This window comes from Manis javanica, chromosome 5 (assembly GCF_040802235.1).
Source record: "Manis javanica isolate MJ-LG chromosome 5, MJ_LKY, whole genome shotgun sequence".
Taxonomy (NCBI): Eukaryota; Metazoa; Chordata; class Mammalia; order Pholidota; family Manidae; genus Manis; species Manis javanica.
In genome coordinates, this window is record NC_133160.1 from 5410990 (window position 1) to 5426749 (window position 15760).

Genomic DNA, 15760 nt, shown 5'->3' on the forward strand with positions numbered 1-15760 from the left:
AAGAGACTTACATTTTTGCTCCATATCTGGGTCAGCAAAATTTTCCAGATAATTGAGGACTTTTGAGTAATGTTGTGGACAGGCTAAGTACACGTCAAAAATACATCTTATTGTCTAAAACAGAGGTTGGCAAATAACAGGTCGAATCCAGCCAACCGTCTTTACAAATAAAGTTTTGTCCAGGCACAGCCAGACCTTCATGGCATCCTGATCTTGACTGCTGTCATGCAACACTACATGGTCCTTTTCAGAAAAATGTCATGCTATACCTTCTTACTATTTGAACATTTTCTGTGGATGTGTTAGCTTTTCACCCAAAGGAAATAAGAGCTAAGAGTGACACGTGCAAATGCGAATACCCTGAGGATGGAGGTACTGTGGCGCCTCAGAGCAGGGGTCAGCAAACTGCAGTCAGTAGCCACGGCCAGCTAATTGCCTGATTTTATGAATAAAGTTTTATTGGCACACAGCTGTGCCCCTTCCTTTGCACCTTTTCTACGGCTGCTGTAGCATCACAAAGGTAGAGCTGAGTCGTTGCAACAAAGACCAGATGGCCCACAAAGTAGGGTGGCTGACCAACCACCCCCTTTTGCCAGGATGGAGGGGATTCCTGGAGATGCAGTTTCATTGCTAAAGCTGGGAGGGTCCCGGGCAAACCATAAAGCCTAAAATATTTACCATCTGGTCTTTTACAGGAAAACTTTGTTGACTCCTGCCTCAGAGCCATCAAAGGCAGGCCAGTGCGGCTGGAGCAAAGCGGCAGGAGGTAAAGTGACAAGACAAACAGGCGGCACAATGCCAGGCGCTGCAGGGGTGGCGATGCTACCTGGCCCTGTCGGGTGTTGACAGCCTAGCAGGAGCCAGCGTCACCGAGTGTCGGTAGGTGTGGCTCAGGGGAAGCCCCGGAGAGCGGGCCCTGTGGATGCTGCCACGCCTGTTGTGGGTGTTCTGCCCCACGTGCCTGGGCTCGCCGCTGCCCACAGATCCTAGAGCTCGCTGTCAACTTGCATCCCAGCTGAGGGGGTCCTGGGGCGTCTGCCAGAGCCGACTCTGGAAATCAAAATCCTTGAATCTGCAAAGTTTCACTGAACCTCTAAACAAGAGACAAAGCCTGTCGAAACATCCAATGATAAACGGACAGGGGAGGGGAGGAAACCTGAACCACAGTCTGTTACCAGGAGCCCTTTTCACAAGGCACATGGGAGAGGGGTGGGGACTGTCCAAAATGTCAGCAGCATGAACAATAAATATTGATGCGAATTCTAAGGAACAAGGTTTTGTTTTATTTACCTTTATCCAGAGCAGAACATTTTCAACATAAACTCGTCATCCTGACCACCACTAAGCTAACAGTATTTTCCCACACGTGGCCTAGCTTTTCCCTCTGAAAAAGGAGATGGCAGAGTGAGCATGTGTGGCTCTTCTGTGCGTTTCTGGAAGGGCTTGTTTCAAACGAGAGTGCGGGCAGAGGCTGGCAGCTGTGTGGAATCAGGTTTGTGAGTTCAGATGATGTTTTGAACTCTTAAATCCCTGGACGGGGGGCAGGAAGGGGAGAGAAGCAGCTTCAGTGATCTGAAAGATTGGGGGTTTGCATGTCAAATAAAAATTAGGGGGTGGAGAGGGAGGGATACACAGGATTAGCTTAATAAACTGACAAATTCTTTGGTTCACTCATTCAACAAATATTGAATAAGCTGCTATTCAATGGAAGGTTCCATAAAGCAGGTCCTTTGGGGAACATAATAAATCCATATGAGTCACAGCTACCATTTCTTGCCTCCGTGGTTGTACCAAACTGCTGGTGCGAAGGTTGCAAAGCTGGGCCTGGGGTGTGCTTTTGTCTGTCCCACATGGTATTGACTGGCACTTTTTAAAAAATGAATTCTTTGCCAACAGTAAAGCTTAAAAGAAGTTTTGCAGAATTGGAAGACCTAGGAACACTGAGCCTGCACTTCCACAGGTCAGCCATAGGTGGGGCTGAGCGGTGCCTGCTGCTTGTAGACAGTGTTCCCCAGATGGGGGTAGTTTCACCCTGCCGGAGACATGTGGCAAAATCTGCAGGCATTTTTGTCACATATAGGGGGGTGGGGGGATGCTACTGGCCTCTAGAGGGCAGAGGTCAGGGCTGATGCCAAACCTTCCACAATGCACCGGATGGGCCCCCAGAACAAAGAATGCCTGGCCCCAAATGTTGGCAGTGCTGAAATTGCAAAGCCCTCCTGCAGACAGGCATGCATTCTCCAGTTTGCCACAGTCTCCACCACTCCCTATTGTATTCCAGACAGTGATGCCAAGTACGGATGGCCCTCTATCATCTTACATAGGGTCCCTTTGTTAGTTTTCATTATTGTTTGGCCACCTCAGGATCCTATCCCGACAGGTTCCTGCTTTTGACTCCCTGGCCAGCTCCCATGCATGCCCACCTTCTCCCACTGAAGGCAGGTGATTTTTCTGTAACTTAAATCTGATCCTGTTAAACCCTCATCCCTCAGGATAGACTGTGAAATGGATGCCTTCTGCTGAAGGTTGAAGAGAAAAAATAGAGAAGGAGCCTGGATTTCTAACACCAGCAGCGCGCATGACTGCACTGAGATATAAAAGAGAGACCGACGCCTACCCAGTCCTAGCCGCTATTCCGTTGATCTGTTGCAGCCGCCGCCTCGGTAACCTAATAAGGTAAGTTAGTGCCAGAGGCTCAAGGCCCCAGGTAATTATCAGGATGTGACTATCTTCCTGAATGGCCTTACGCCCTTTGATTGACATCTGACTTCAGTTTCTCCCCAACGGGGTAGTCAGGTCATGTTGCAGGTCCTTTCCAGTTCCAGCTTGCCAGATCTTGCTCCAGCACCATTCCCATCCCCAGCTAGCAGGGAAGGACACACTGGGCAGTGCTGCTAATGGGGTCCTTTCCACAGTGCACCTTCAGGCCAAGGACGCAACTGGGAAGTGCTGGCTGGAAAACCTCCCCCTTCTGACACTCCATCTCTCATGGTCCATGGAAGCCTGAGCAGAAATGGTGGCACTTGGGCCTTGTCTCTCTGCCGAAGGGGGTCTTAAGGAAGAGAGAGGTCTAAGAGGGTCTCCCACAGGAAATGAAAGAGTGACACTCCTTCACTTATTCCAGGAAGGAGAGCTGGGCTTGAACTCAACAGATTGCCTCAAACTGTGGGACCTGCCTGATACTCCACGTACCCAAGTCCGGAGGATGCTTCACGAGCTGCCGGTGGTGGTGAAGGGTCCCTGTTTCTGTCAACACATTGAGACCAGTACGTGATCCCACCGTGCATGGGTATTGCCAGCGTGGGACCCTGCCACACTGCACCGTCGATACTCTATTCAGTGAGTTGCTGCACTGATGCGTGGATGTGGTGCAGTGTCAAATCGCTGTAAGAGTTGCTCAGAATTCACTTCCAAATTCTCATCCACACTGTGGCCACGGTCTAGGGCATTTGCTCGCTCATGGGTGAGGCTGATTAGAACAAGACGGTGCCGGTTTGGATGTAAGCTGGGGGTTGTGGCTGATCACGTTAACCATCTATAACTTGCCTCTTGGTAGAGAAAGCTGTTGTACTGGGTAGAACACCTTTTCTCCAAAGATATTCACACCAAACTGAAATAAGTAAAAGAGAGAAATTACTTACGGAGGTGGTGATATCTAAGAGGTCCCGGTGGCTGGGGTGTAGCCGGGCCTTCTGAGGGCCTGGAATGCGGGGGGAAGCCCAGCCATCTCTCTCTTGGTCTCATGTCTGCTTTTCTCCCCATCACTGTTCCTGCTGCCTTCCATGATGACCACCCAGCTTCTCTCACAGATACTTGTGGCCTTGGGAGTTTGTGCCTTTGAAGGGAAGAGACAAGCCCTCAAATCAAACTGGAGTTAACTTTGTTTTTAAGGGAATCATGTGATTAGATAGGGACCACGCCGATGATCTCCCTTTTGATTCACTCAAAGGCGGCCTTAATTCCATCACAAAATTATTTTGACCATTTAATGTAGCATAATCATGGGAGTGACATCTCAGCATGTTCACAGGTCTGGGGCTTAGGGCAGGAAATAGAGGAGACATTTGGGAACTGCCTGGTGCAGGAGGCTATACCTACCCCATCAGAGAAGGTGGGAGGGAAAGGCACCTGTCCAAGGATTCCCCCAGCAGATTCCCCTGGGCTCCCACTGGCCAGGACTCGGTCACGTGCCCATTCCTAGCTGCAGAGGAAGCTGGAAAACGAGCCTCTGGCACTTCCAGCCTCTGTCATGGCCTCTGAGGGCTTGGCCAGAAAGGAAGATGACGGAGGAAGGAGAGGATGGAGGAAAGAGCTGTTGGGAGACCCCAATAGTCCACCACACATGCTCAGAGCAAGGGTCTTCCCTTGCTGTCTGTCCAACTCATTTCCTTTAATTTGTAATGAAATATCGACCTGTTTGCCTCTTGTCTGTCTTTCCCCAGAGACTGGTCTGTATCTGTGGAAGTCTTCCTAGGAAGCTGTACCTGTTACTCACAGACAAACCTCCCTCCTCCCCGAAATGTAGGTGGAAAGTGCTCTGAAACTTTGGTGCTAACTTGTGTCAGCTAGTTTTTGCTGCACAACAAATCATTCCAAACGTGGTGGTGTAGAACAGCAAACATGTTATTTTGAAACTTTTCTTGATTCTATCGATTGACAGGAAGTCCTCTGGTCTGGCTTGGCTCTGTGGGGGCAGGCTGGTCTAGAATGGCCTCACTCACATGTCTGGGGTTCATGTGAGATGGCAGGGCCTGTCTCCATGTGCTTATTCTCATGGTAGCAGGAGGGTTTCCAGCAGGCAGAGAGACTGGCAAACCCAGGGTAGAAGCACTTATCTGTCTTATGCTTGTATCATGTTTGCTAAAGTCCTGTTGGCCACAGCAAGTCCCATGGCCAAGCCAAGATCCTAAGGGTGGGAAAATAAACTCGACTTCTTGATGGGGAGAAGCTGTAAAATATTGTGGCCATTTTTCTTCTCAATGGAGTCTTCAGTTAGCACAGAGGTCTGTGCAACAGGACACAGTCTCCCAATGGCCAAGGGATATTCACATGGATATGCATTCTGTTCTCGGGCTTGGAACAAAACGCTTTAAAAAGAGTAAAACCCCCAATTAGCATGTATAATGTGGGGGGGCATGGGGAGGGCTGTGCGGCACAGAGAAGACAAGTAGTGATTCTACAACATCTTACTACGCTGATGGACAGTGGCTGATGGGGTTTGTGGGGGGGACTTGGTGAAGGGGGAACCCTCATAAACATAATGTTCTTAATGTAATTGTAGATTAATGATAACAAAATAATAGAAAAATAATAAATAATAAATATAAAAAAATAGTAAAAAAATGAAAAGAGGAAAACCCCAACCACTCAGTCATCCAGCCCCCAAGGAAATGGCTCTTAGAGAATTGCATGGTGGGAACCAAGAACTCTCAAATGAATTTTCCTGGGACACACTCAATCCTGGTTCCAGTCACTTCCACTCCACTCAAGTTTTCCATTTTATGGAAAAATCCATGTTATGCCCAAAGTTTTCACATCCCAACATTCCAAAGTCACAATTGTTGACAACTAAACCGAGCTTCTCATGAAATGCAACCATATTTATCTGTCAGAGCAAAGGCGTCCTTTTAGACACCTTGACCACCTTTTCATCACAATCTGCAGGCATCTGTCAAAATGTACTGTACCTTATAAATATGTATAATGCCAGTTCTCATATTTTGTGCCAGGAGAGGGTATCAATGCTACAATTAATTAGTCTAATTTGCATTCAAGACTACACATAATTAATTTCTTCATTAAAAGCTTTCAACATTTCTTTGCAGAAAGTGCAAAAGATCATTGATGAGGTTTGAAAAAGCAATTAGTAATAAAATACGTCAATGCTGGAATAGGGAAATAGTAACAGGATAGCCCTGTGCCACTCAAAGCCAGGACGATCCTGTGACCTGGAGACATTCGTTTCTCATCATACCTGTTCCAAGTTGTCATTTTCAGGTAAAGACAATTCTTGTTTATTCTTCCAGCCCAAGCTGTTTTTCCCTTACGTGGCGCCCATGCACTGCTAGAAGGGAGCTCTGATCTGAAATGCCTGACAAATAGATGATTCTCGGCCTATCCTTACAGTGTTCTGACTGGCAGGCTGCTGAAAATATCAAGTATACTCCTCCCACATCACTGCTACAATAACATCGATTTTTTAAAAATGGTAATAATAAACATTTATTGGGCTCCTGCTATTTCTCAGGCACTGCCAAAGGCTTCATATGCATCATTTCATTTAAAGCTCACAAAACAACATTCTAACGTTGCCACTGTTGCAAATTCCTATTTAGTGTGCTAGGACAGGAGTCAACATCCATGGCCCACGGGCCAAATCCAACCACACTCATTCATTTACCAAAAATGGCGGAGTTGAGAAGTTAGGAAAGAGAACTCATGCCCAAAGAGCTGAAAATATTTCCTATCTGATCTTGTATTCATTCGCTGTGGCCGCTATAACCGATCACTGCCAACTTGGTGCCTTAAAACAACACAAATGTATAATCTTGCAGTTCCAGAGGTCAAAAGTCTGGAACAGGTCCCACTAGACTAAAACCAAGGTGTGGGCAGGGCTGTCTCCTTCCCTGGCTCTGGGAAGGATGCGTTTCTTGGCCTTGCCCAGGTCTAGAGGCCCCCACATTCCTTGGCTTGTGACTGCTTCCTCTGTCCACAGCCGTTTGAGGCCTTCTCACAAGGTACTTTGTTGTTTCTTCTGCTCCCTCTTTCCCCCGTGAGGACCCTTGTGATGACGTTGGATGCACCCAGATAATCCGGAATGATCTCCCATCCCAAGAGCTTTAACTTAATCACATCGGCAAAGTCCCTTTGCAGGGAAGCAAAATATATGCACAGGATCCATGGATCAGAATACAGACTTTGGGGCTATTGTTCCACTGACCACAGGCCCTTTCCAGAAAAAGCTCTTACTAAGGACACTGTATAGTTAGACGACAGTCTTATCTCTCAGAAGCACATATCTCTTGCAGCAAATAACCCCATTACTTTTGCTTGGTCTCTGTATTGTTTAACACAGACAGGTGAATTCTGTTGTTTTCAGTTCTCAAATGCCTAGTGTATATAGTAGGTGCTTTGTTAGTATTTGTTGAGTGGATGGATGGATGGATGGACAGATGGACGGATGGATGAAGGGCAGCATGATTTGCCCAAGGCCCTCTAACTAGGTAGTAGAAAAACCAGGGTTTGAATTCAGGGATGTTTGATTCTGGAACTGAAGCTCTTAATTTGCTCCTTGAGTCGGGGGAAAGGCAGAATTTTTTTCCCCTCTACCTACTTACATTTACTCGCCATTTACATCTGAACAATTGTCTTATTTGAAACTGCAATGGACGGGGATTTTGCTGTATAACTCATGGATAGTCAAGAACAGAGTAAGTTCTCAATAAATGCTAATTATTGTTGTTTATTGTTGTTATTAGCTAATTTCTACATTAGTTAAGGCAGAGGTGCCACTTGGCCTCAGGGATGCCGTTAAACGGGAAATCAGGAAGATCCGACCTCGCCTGTTTCCCTCAGCACGTCTTCCTTATCCCCTCCCTCCAGTTCTTCCATCTATGATAAGTTTCAACAGAACCTCTAAGGGGAATACGGTAGTTCCATTCTCCTTTTAGTCAGTCAACAAACATTTGTCACATGATCAGTCAATCACCCAGTAGAAATAGACATTCAAGTACCTTCTTTCTTTCTTGATGGTCCCACAACTATACTTTCCCTCCCCATGTCCATTTACGGTGGGGAGGGGGAAGGGCGGCTGTCCTGGGGTCTCCTGGAATGGGGTCACCTGCTGCTTGTAGACAGGGAGAATATAATAAAAATAAGCTACCTCACTCCTCCTGAGTCTTTCTCCTCCTCAATTAAATAACAATAATTGTATCTCATAAAGTGGACACAGAGATGCCTTCCCTCCTCTCCACTGTAAAAAAGTCTTTTAAAAAACTTTTTATAGTTTCTAAAATATGTTTTATTTAGATATAAATTATATAAAATTTTATATTTTATAAAATTTATTTTAAGACTTTTATATATTATAAATATATAGAATTATAAATATGTATCATGTATAGTATAGAATATATTATAAAATTATAATTTTTAAATGTTTATATATTATAAACATATAAAATATATTTACATGTTTTTATATATTTGTATCAGGTACAGTTGATCTACAATGTTGTATTGGTTTCAGGAAGTAAGTATAAAGCCTCGACTGACTTTGACAGAAAGCCTGCGCTGTGGCCAAGCTGAGAGCCGGAAGGAGGTCAGGCGGAAGGCATTCTGGAACTGTGACACTGTGCGCGCCTTCTGCTGTCAAAGAAAACACTGTCAATGAATTCTGCATATTTACTCTTTGCGACACATGGCATATGCTTATGCGCATTATACATTTCTGTACACACACTACCATACAGGACTGGATGCACAAACCGAGCACTCGGAGGATGGCTCAGGAATTTTCAAGGGTTTTGCCAGAACGAATGTTTGTCTTTCTTACTGACTTCAGTATCTTCCCCTAGTGTGGTGCAAAACTCACGGACTGTGTACACCTCTTGCAAAGATGAAGGCTCACCCCTGGGCCTTTTCTAGCCCATCTAACTATAAAGTATCCTTGGTAAATATTTGCACTGAAATAGACCTACCGTCTTTGCATACTTAGGGAGACAGAGTTGCAGATTTGAGTCATTAAGTGAGCAATATCTGGCTGCAAACAGACCTTGCTTGTCTCATCGCAGCTGTGACCATGCCCCAGAACAGTGCCTGGCACATACAGATACTCAGCAAAGATCTGTTGGATGGCTGAGTGGGTGGATGGATGGATAGATAGATGTGTGAGTGGATGGGTGGATGGGTGGGTGAGTGGATGGATGGATGGGTGGGTGGGTGGATGGATGGATTCCTTCAAAGCAGGAACTAATGTGACATTAAGAGGAAATGAAATCAAGAAAGCTGAGGAGTTAAGGATCAGAAGGTTGGGGGCATAAAGGTGACTTTTGATATGACCTCTTAGAATCCTGTGCAGCTGAATTAAAGAACATGAAAGAGCTGATAAAAGGTCAGGTGTGTGTCTCCAGTTTGGGGTCACACCTTTCACAGAAACCACAATGGTTTGATTTGACAGTCTTAGGAGAACCCTCTTTCCTTTGTAGCTGCGGAGGAGATTAAAGGACTCAGTTCAAAGCACTGAGCCTGCCTCCCTGGATGTTAGCAGGCCTGGCATTTCAACTGCCTGCAGCCACACTTTATCAGAATTTATCAAAGGATTCTGGAAGATTTGGGATATTGGCCACTCAGGCAAGAAGACTCTTCATATAAGGAAATGTTGGAAGGCTGACGTTTGGGCACGTGTTGAGGGATGCAGAGAAACAAGAAGCTCTATAGCCAGACAGAATCAGGTACATCCTGCCCCTGACACTCAGTGTCTTGCCTGCCCATGTCTCAGGTTCCCCCCTCTGTGTACACGGAGCAGCAGTGCGGCTCATTTACTGACTTGCCAGGAACTTGGGTATAAGGAAAATGAAGATGATTAAGAGATGGGCCCCTCCCTGGGGGAGCAGGGTCAATTTAGAAATGTTTGATTGCTTATTTACGTAAGCGGCATTCTACTTCTAAAATTTTGCCAGGTTAAATAATCTGCATGAAAAGTTTTTGAATAACAACAAATAGAAGCGCCACCATGAGTGGTGGGGTGGGCCTGCAAGAGGGTGATCTTCTGACGAAGTCTAGAGCAGACATGAAAACCCAAACCACAGTCACACCCCACCCATGCCATCCCTAAATAAAACAACAAATAGCCACAAACCACATAAAACAGAGAAGCAATGAGCTCAAGTCCCAGTTGAGTCAGAAGAATGTTCCAGAAATTATCCTCTGGCAACAACTTCTGCACTGAGAAGAGAGATTATATGGTGGGAACTAAAGACCAGCCCAGGGTCCCTGCAGCCCCCAGCCCATGCACCTTACTATCTCTGCCCTTTGAAGGAGTGGGGAAGTATCCCCAAAGAATACACTACTCACACTTTGTTAGCAATTAATTTGTATACCAAGCACAACAGAATATATGATTTCAGACTTAGGGGATCACTGAGTAGATCAGAGAAGATGGGGAATAATTCTCAATGATATATAATTTATCATGATGTTCCAATGGACAGAAAACCCACTTAAATAATAAAGGGATCTATTTATTGGCTCAGAATCAGGAAAGTCAAGAATGATGTGAGCTTCAGGCAAGGCTTGATCCAGCAGCACATGCCATACTCCCCCAAGAATGATATTTCTCTGTACCTCTTCTTTCTTCACTCTGCAGTGTGAGCTCATCCTCAGGTCGTTCCTAACACCCTCCAGCAGCTCCAGCCATTCCCTCTTTGGTACCAAAATGGTGCACCCAGTTTTAGAGTCCACATTCTTACACTCTACACTCTAGCACAAGGGAGCTTTATTTTCCCAGAAGTCCCAATAAATATCTTCTTCATATCTGCTTTAGAAACAATATTTTTAAGATTTTAGAATAGTTCTAGATTTACAGAAATTATTTCAAAGACAGTCCAGGGAGTTCTAATATGGCCCACTGCCGTTCCTTCTGATATTAACATCTTAGCTGAATATGGGGCTCTTGTCACAATTAATAACTAATACTGATACATTATTATGAACTGAAGTTCGAAGTTTATTCAGATTTCCTCAGCTTTTCCCTAATGTCCTTCTTCTGATCCCGGATTCCCCCCAGGGCACCGCAGGCTGTTCGGTCACGTTCCCTAGGACGTCCTTGGCCATGTCAGTTCCTAAAATGGCCTTGGTTCTGGGTGACCTTGGCAGTTTGGAGGACTGGTCAGGTGTTCTGTAGACGAACCCTCAGTTCATATTTTTCTGCTGTTTTCTCTGATTTGTCTGAGGTTATGGGTTTGGGGCAAGAAGACCCCACGGGTAATGTTCCCTTCCCCTTACATCCTATCAAGGATACATGCTATCAACATGATTTATCGGTATTGGTATTGCCCTAGATCACCCAGCTGAGGCTATGCTTACCATGTTTCTCCCCTGTTAAAGTGATTATTTTTCCTCCATACTTGTTCTTTGAGAGGAACTCACTGAGTGCAGCCCATTCTTAGGAGTGGGGGATGTTCTCCACCTCATGGAGGCCGAAGTGTCTGCATAAATTATTTGGAATTTTTCTGCGAGAGAGACTTGTCTATTTTTATTGAATGATTTACTCACCATTTATTTATATCAGTACGGATCGTGCATATTTATGTTGTACTTTGCATTATAACCTAACACTGCTCTGTTTTCCTGCTCAAACTGTTTCAGCTTCGGCCATTGGGAGCACTTCGGTTGGTTCCTGGGTCTCTCACATGCTTCACCATGGTGGCCGGTCTTTTCTCGGTGCTTCCTTACTTTCTGGCACTACAAGGTGCTTTAGGCTCATTTTGTGTATTTCCTACCCCAGTTCTGGGCTCCAGCCATTTCTCCAGGGATCCCTGGGTCCTTTGCTTGAAGAACGGTGTCAGCAACTAGGATCTGGACTCCGGGTGCCAAGTATGCTCATTGCTTTTGGGGCTCATGGCTTCTAGTCCATCTCAGCTGACAGAACAAGGAAATGCGTGTGCTCTTCATTCCGTTTTAATGTGGATGTTGTGATGTGCCCATTCACCAAGCCATGGTCCGGGACCCAGAGGTAGAAGGGGATCACTGACTTTAGCCCATCAGGGCCCATCCTGAGGCAGGTGTTGGGATATGTCTTGACTCAAAATTCAGGGATAAGAATACAGGAGATAAGGTTTCCCCAAGAACAGTCAGCGTAGTGCTGAGGAAGAGGGGAAACTGAAGTTCAAAAGCAAGGACAGAAATCCATCCCCATGGGGGAAAACCAATCACAAGCCTAGAAAAACTCCAAAGTCTCTTGGGCCCTAACATGCTAAAGTCCCCTTTTCTTTGGAGAACGTGCTGGACAGTAAATGACTCAGGAAAATGATAAATTCCTGGAGCATATCTTCCCAAAGTCATGTGCGCATTAATGGAATATTTTTAATCTTGTCCTTCAGACCAGCTGGCTTGTCTCCTAATAGATTCCAATTAAACCCTTTTTGTAAAATTACATTATTGTTAAAAACTTTGTTATCTTCCCGTGATTCCCCCCCCCACCCCTTTTGGCCCTACCCTCTCAAAACTGCCTTGCCATCCCCCTTTCTTATTAAAAAATGGAAAATTGCACAATTCACCTAATTAGTCAAATTTGAATTGTATGTGGCTATCACAGCCCAGTGGTTGAATTTCACACACCATTTGAAAAGATATGGTAGGACTGTCATGTGGGCTTCCCCCCACACTCCAGTGGCACTATTCAATTACAAAGGGAATTATTTGCCTTTCTGTCACTGTGATGTTCTAGCAATATGCTATTAACCTTTATTGATTATTGCTTAAATATATTCAAGATGGGTTCATTTTTTGCAAATCTAATGTGGTGGTATTTAAACAGAAATATTTTATTAAATGGATTTTCATTTTAAATGAAACTTGACAAATGATTATAAACGATGGGAGATGAGTTGTGAACTTGAACAAGATGGCTGTGCCGAGTCTGGGCTACTAAGTGGGCTGGGGCAGTAGAAGATTTTGAGGGGAATGCACATGGCACGGGAGGGGACATTCTTGCACTGATGGGCATCAAGGCCAGTGACTGTACAAACAGGTCCCTTGCAGGTTGTTCTGGGTCTCAGAGCTGGCACAGGTAAGCGCTATGGGCCATGGCTGGCACGACCCACGGTGATGATAATTATGGATGCTGGCATCTCTATCAAGTAGCAGTCACTTGTGTCTATCATATATTATCACTATGAATGGTTTTAGAAGAAATGTCTACAATTTGAGCAAACCTCCCCAACAGTACATTCTGCTGCATTTTATTAACTGGAAACATCAGTGATACAGTGTCTTTGGGTGGGGACCTCTTCTCCACTTCCCACCCTCCCTCCTGGCCTCGTTGACATCTACAAAGATTCCTCCACCTTTTGGAAAGTGGTTTGTTTTGTTTTGTGGTCATTTACCTTTTATTGTTCTTCTGTAGTTCAGGAATTGTTTACCAAGGAAACTTCAGCTCAACCAGCCTGAGCATGGAGTGGACCCAGTAAAATATCTCAATGGACTTACACACATCTCTATGCATTTAAAATATATTCAGCTTTTGAATAGCACCCTCCAGAGATGGGAGCTTTTGTATGGAAAATTCCAAAAATCAGGTAACCCACCACCTTTGGTTTGTCGTCAGAATCCATTAGATGTGAACAGTGTTGGAGAAAGAGTTGTTCTCCAAATCACTTTAGAATATGCACAACTTGGGGAAATATTAACTAGTGTTTACATCAGAAGGCACAGAGGAACAGTGCTCGACAATAGACAGTTATCAGCGTTAGCCAAGAAAGTGGAGTTTTCCCATAGGTATGGCCACAAAGTAGTTTCCTCCTTATAAGACAAATCACACTCATTCTTGCTTGATGTTTTTTATTCAGTCTTAAAATCTTGCCTTTCTGAGGGCTGATGTGACTTGGTGCATGAAGGAACATGGGCCAGATATGTACTGCTCTGCCCCAACTATTACAATAAAATGATTCAGTGATAATTACCATGGATGGTGTATTCACTGTGCCCTGCTCCCATTGAGGGAAATGGCTTTATTTTCACTTAATTAGCAGAAAACCTTTGAATTGTCATTGAATCCTCCCTCTGATATGCTTGTGTCCTCTGTCAGTAGCTCCTCGCACCTGCACCTTTGGGAAGGAGCCAGGAGCTGACCACCTCTCTTCACTTCCATCATCCAAGCCTCTCTCTAAGCCACGCCGCTTCTCTCTGGGCCCCTCCAGGCCCCCACGGCCTCTCTGTTGGTCTCCCTGCTTGGGGCCCGGCCCCCACAGGCCTCCCTCATACAGCTGGCAAGTGACGGAGGGATGAAGCACCCGGAGGGCGCCGTCGAGCGGGCCAAGCTAAGGGCTTCCTCCTCGGAGTAGTGAGCAGCCCCCACGGACTTCAAGCTGTGCTTAAGCTGGGAGAGGGTCACATCCTGAGAAAGGTACTGGTCCTTGCCTTTTACCTCTAACTGTGCATTACCATTAGGAGGGAGCTCCTTAAAAACGCAGAGTCCCACTCCCGCTGCCTGGGCACCCCTAACGCAACGCGGGCTCCTGGAACTGGTGGTGGCTGCCCTGCATGCTGCCTGCCCGGACCGATTTGGAGGCCCGCCAGCTGCATGGCCCCCTTTTGGAGAGTAATGCCCCCAATAATTATTTTGAAAGCCCAAGGAGAGCAGAAACTCCTGGCTGCAGGCCTCTGTGCAGCAGCCACACCTCCATCTCGATTTGTTTCTATTTCATTCCTAAGCCTCATTGCCCCTCGCTTCTGCCGCCGGGATGAGGGCCACAAACCCACCATGACGTTGGTTCTGTCCTGTCACCTGTCAAAGGCGTTTAATCTCCTGCACACTCCCCTGAGCAAGCGACACAACAGAGAAAGACAAGGGAGAGGGAGCCCGAGAGAAAGAGGAAAACCATGGCCAAAGAGCTGGGACAGGAAAACCAGAGCTCAGTGTGCAAAGCAGCAGAACAAAACCACCACCACAATTAAAACAACAACTCATTTTTAGCTCAGAAACAGCTTCCGGCTGCCTTAAAGTTATAGACCCTACATTCCAGAATTAGATTTTGGATGCCCCCCTTTGGAAAATAGAAGCAGCTCACCTTTGAGGGTTTCCTGCCCTAAAACCATCTGGGGAAGGGCACTGAAGGCTTGCTGGGGCTGTGCCCCCCTTTTCACTCAGGAACACACCCACCTGGGCAGAGTGCTGTCGTCTTGAGGTCCCTGCAGGCCTGAGCGGCTCTCTGCTTCCCAAACTCATGCCCTTGTAGGGCTCCCAGACAAAACACGAGAAGCTAGCTCAATTTGATTTTCAGATAAACAATGGATTTCTTAAAAGCCTAAATATGTCCAGTGCAATATTTGGGACATACTTACACTAAGGATTTGGGCATGACAAATTTGGAATGTAGTAGAATAACATCAGAATTTTACTAGAATAATTTTAGAATGATTTTTAATGTAAGCATGTCCCACACAATATTTGGGACATACTTACACTAAGGATTTTGGCAGAATAAATTTGGAACTTAGTATAAAAACTTCAGAAATTAATAGTTTATTTTTAGAATAATTTTTTAGTATAAGCTCATTCCATATAATTTTTGGGGTGCACTTATACTAAAAACTTACTTTGTTATTTATCTGAAATTCAAATTTGTGGGGTGCCCTGTGTTCCTGCTTGCAAGTCTGACAATTGCTGGCACCATATGGAGAAGGAGTTTCCCATGCATGCTGCTATGCTGCGCTCCCAGCCATCCTCACGCACCCTGGCGGGGGACAGAGACACAGGGCCCTGGTCAGGCCTCCCAGGGCTGTGACATCTCCCCTTGGGGAAGGGGCATTTGCTCCAAGTCAGGGCAAAATGAACTGCCTGCTTTAAGGGCCTATTTTTGTTGTGCCCTGGGCTGGGTCCTGTGTATTCGAGGCATCTTTTCAGAGTCACCCCTCTACAGACAGAGAAGCTGGGAGCAAGTTCCTCTGGGCCAATAGTCTGCAACCCTTTTCTGTAAAGGGCCAGACAACTGTTTAGCCTTGGACGGTGTAGCTACTCAATTCTGCCCTTGCAGCAGGA

The 15760-nt window shown here is 45.7% G+C and overlaps 1 long non-coding RNA gene across 3 annotated transcripts in view; it reads right to left on the reverse strand.

Annotated features, from left to right (window-relative positions):
• The window catches only part of LOC140849440 (uncharacterized), a 115220-nt gene that overhangs the window by 74059 nt on the left and 25401 nt on the right, over window positions 1–15760 (reverse strand). For 2 of the 3 annotated variants that reach the window (XR_012131253.1, XR_012131254.1), the window contains exon 2: window positions 3642–3835. This is a non-coding gene — a long non-coding RNA (uncharacterized lncRNA). Of the gene's footprint in view, window positions 1–1328; window positions 1531–3641; window positions 3836–15760 lie in introns of those variants that run through there. The other variant, XR_012131252.1, reaches the window with a different exon arrangement.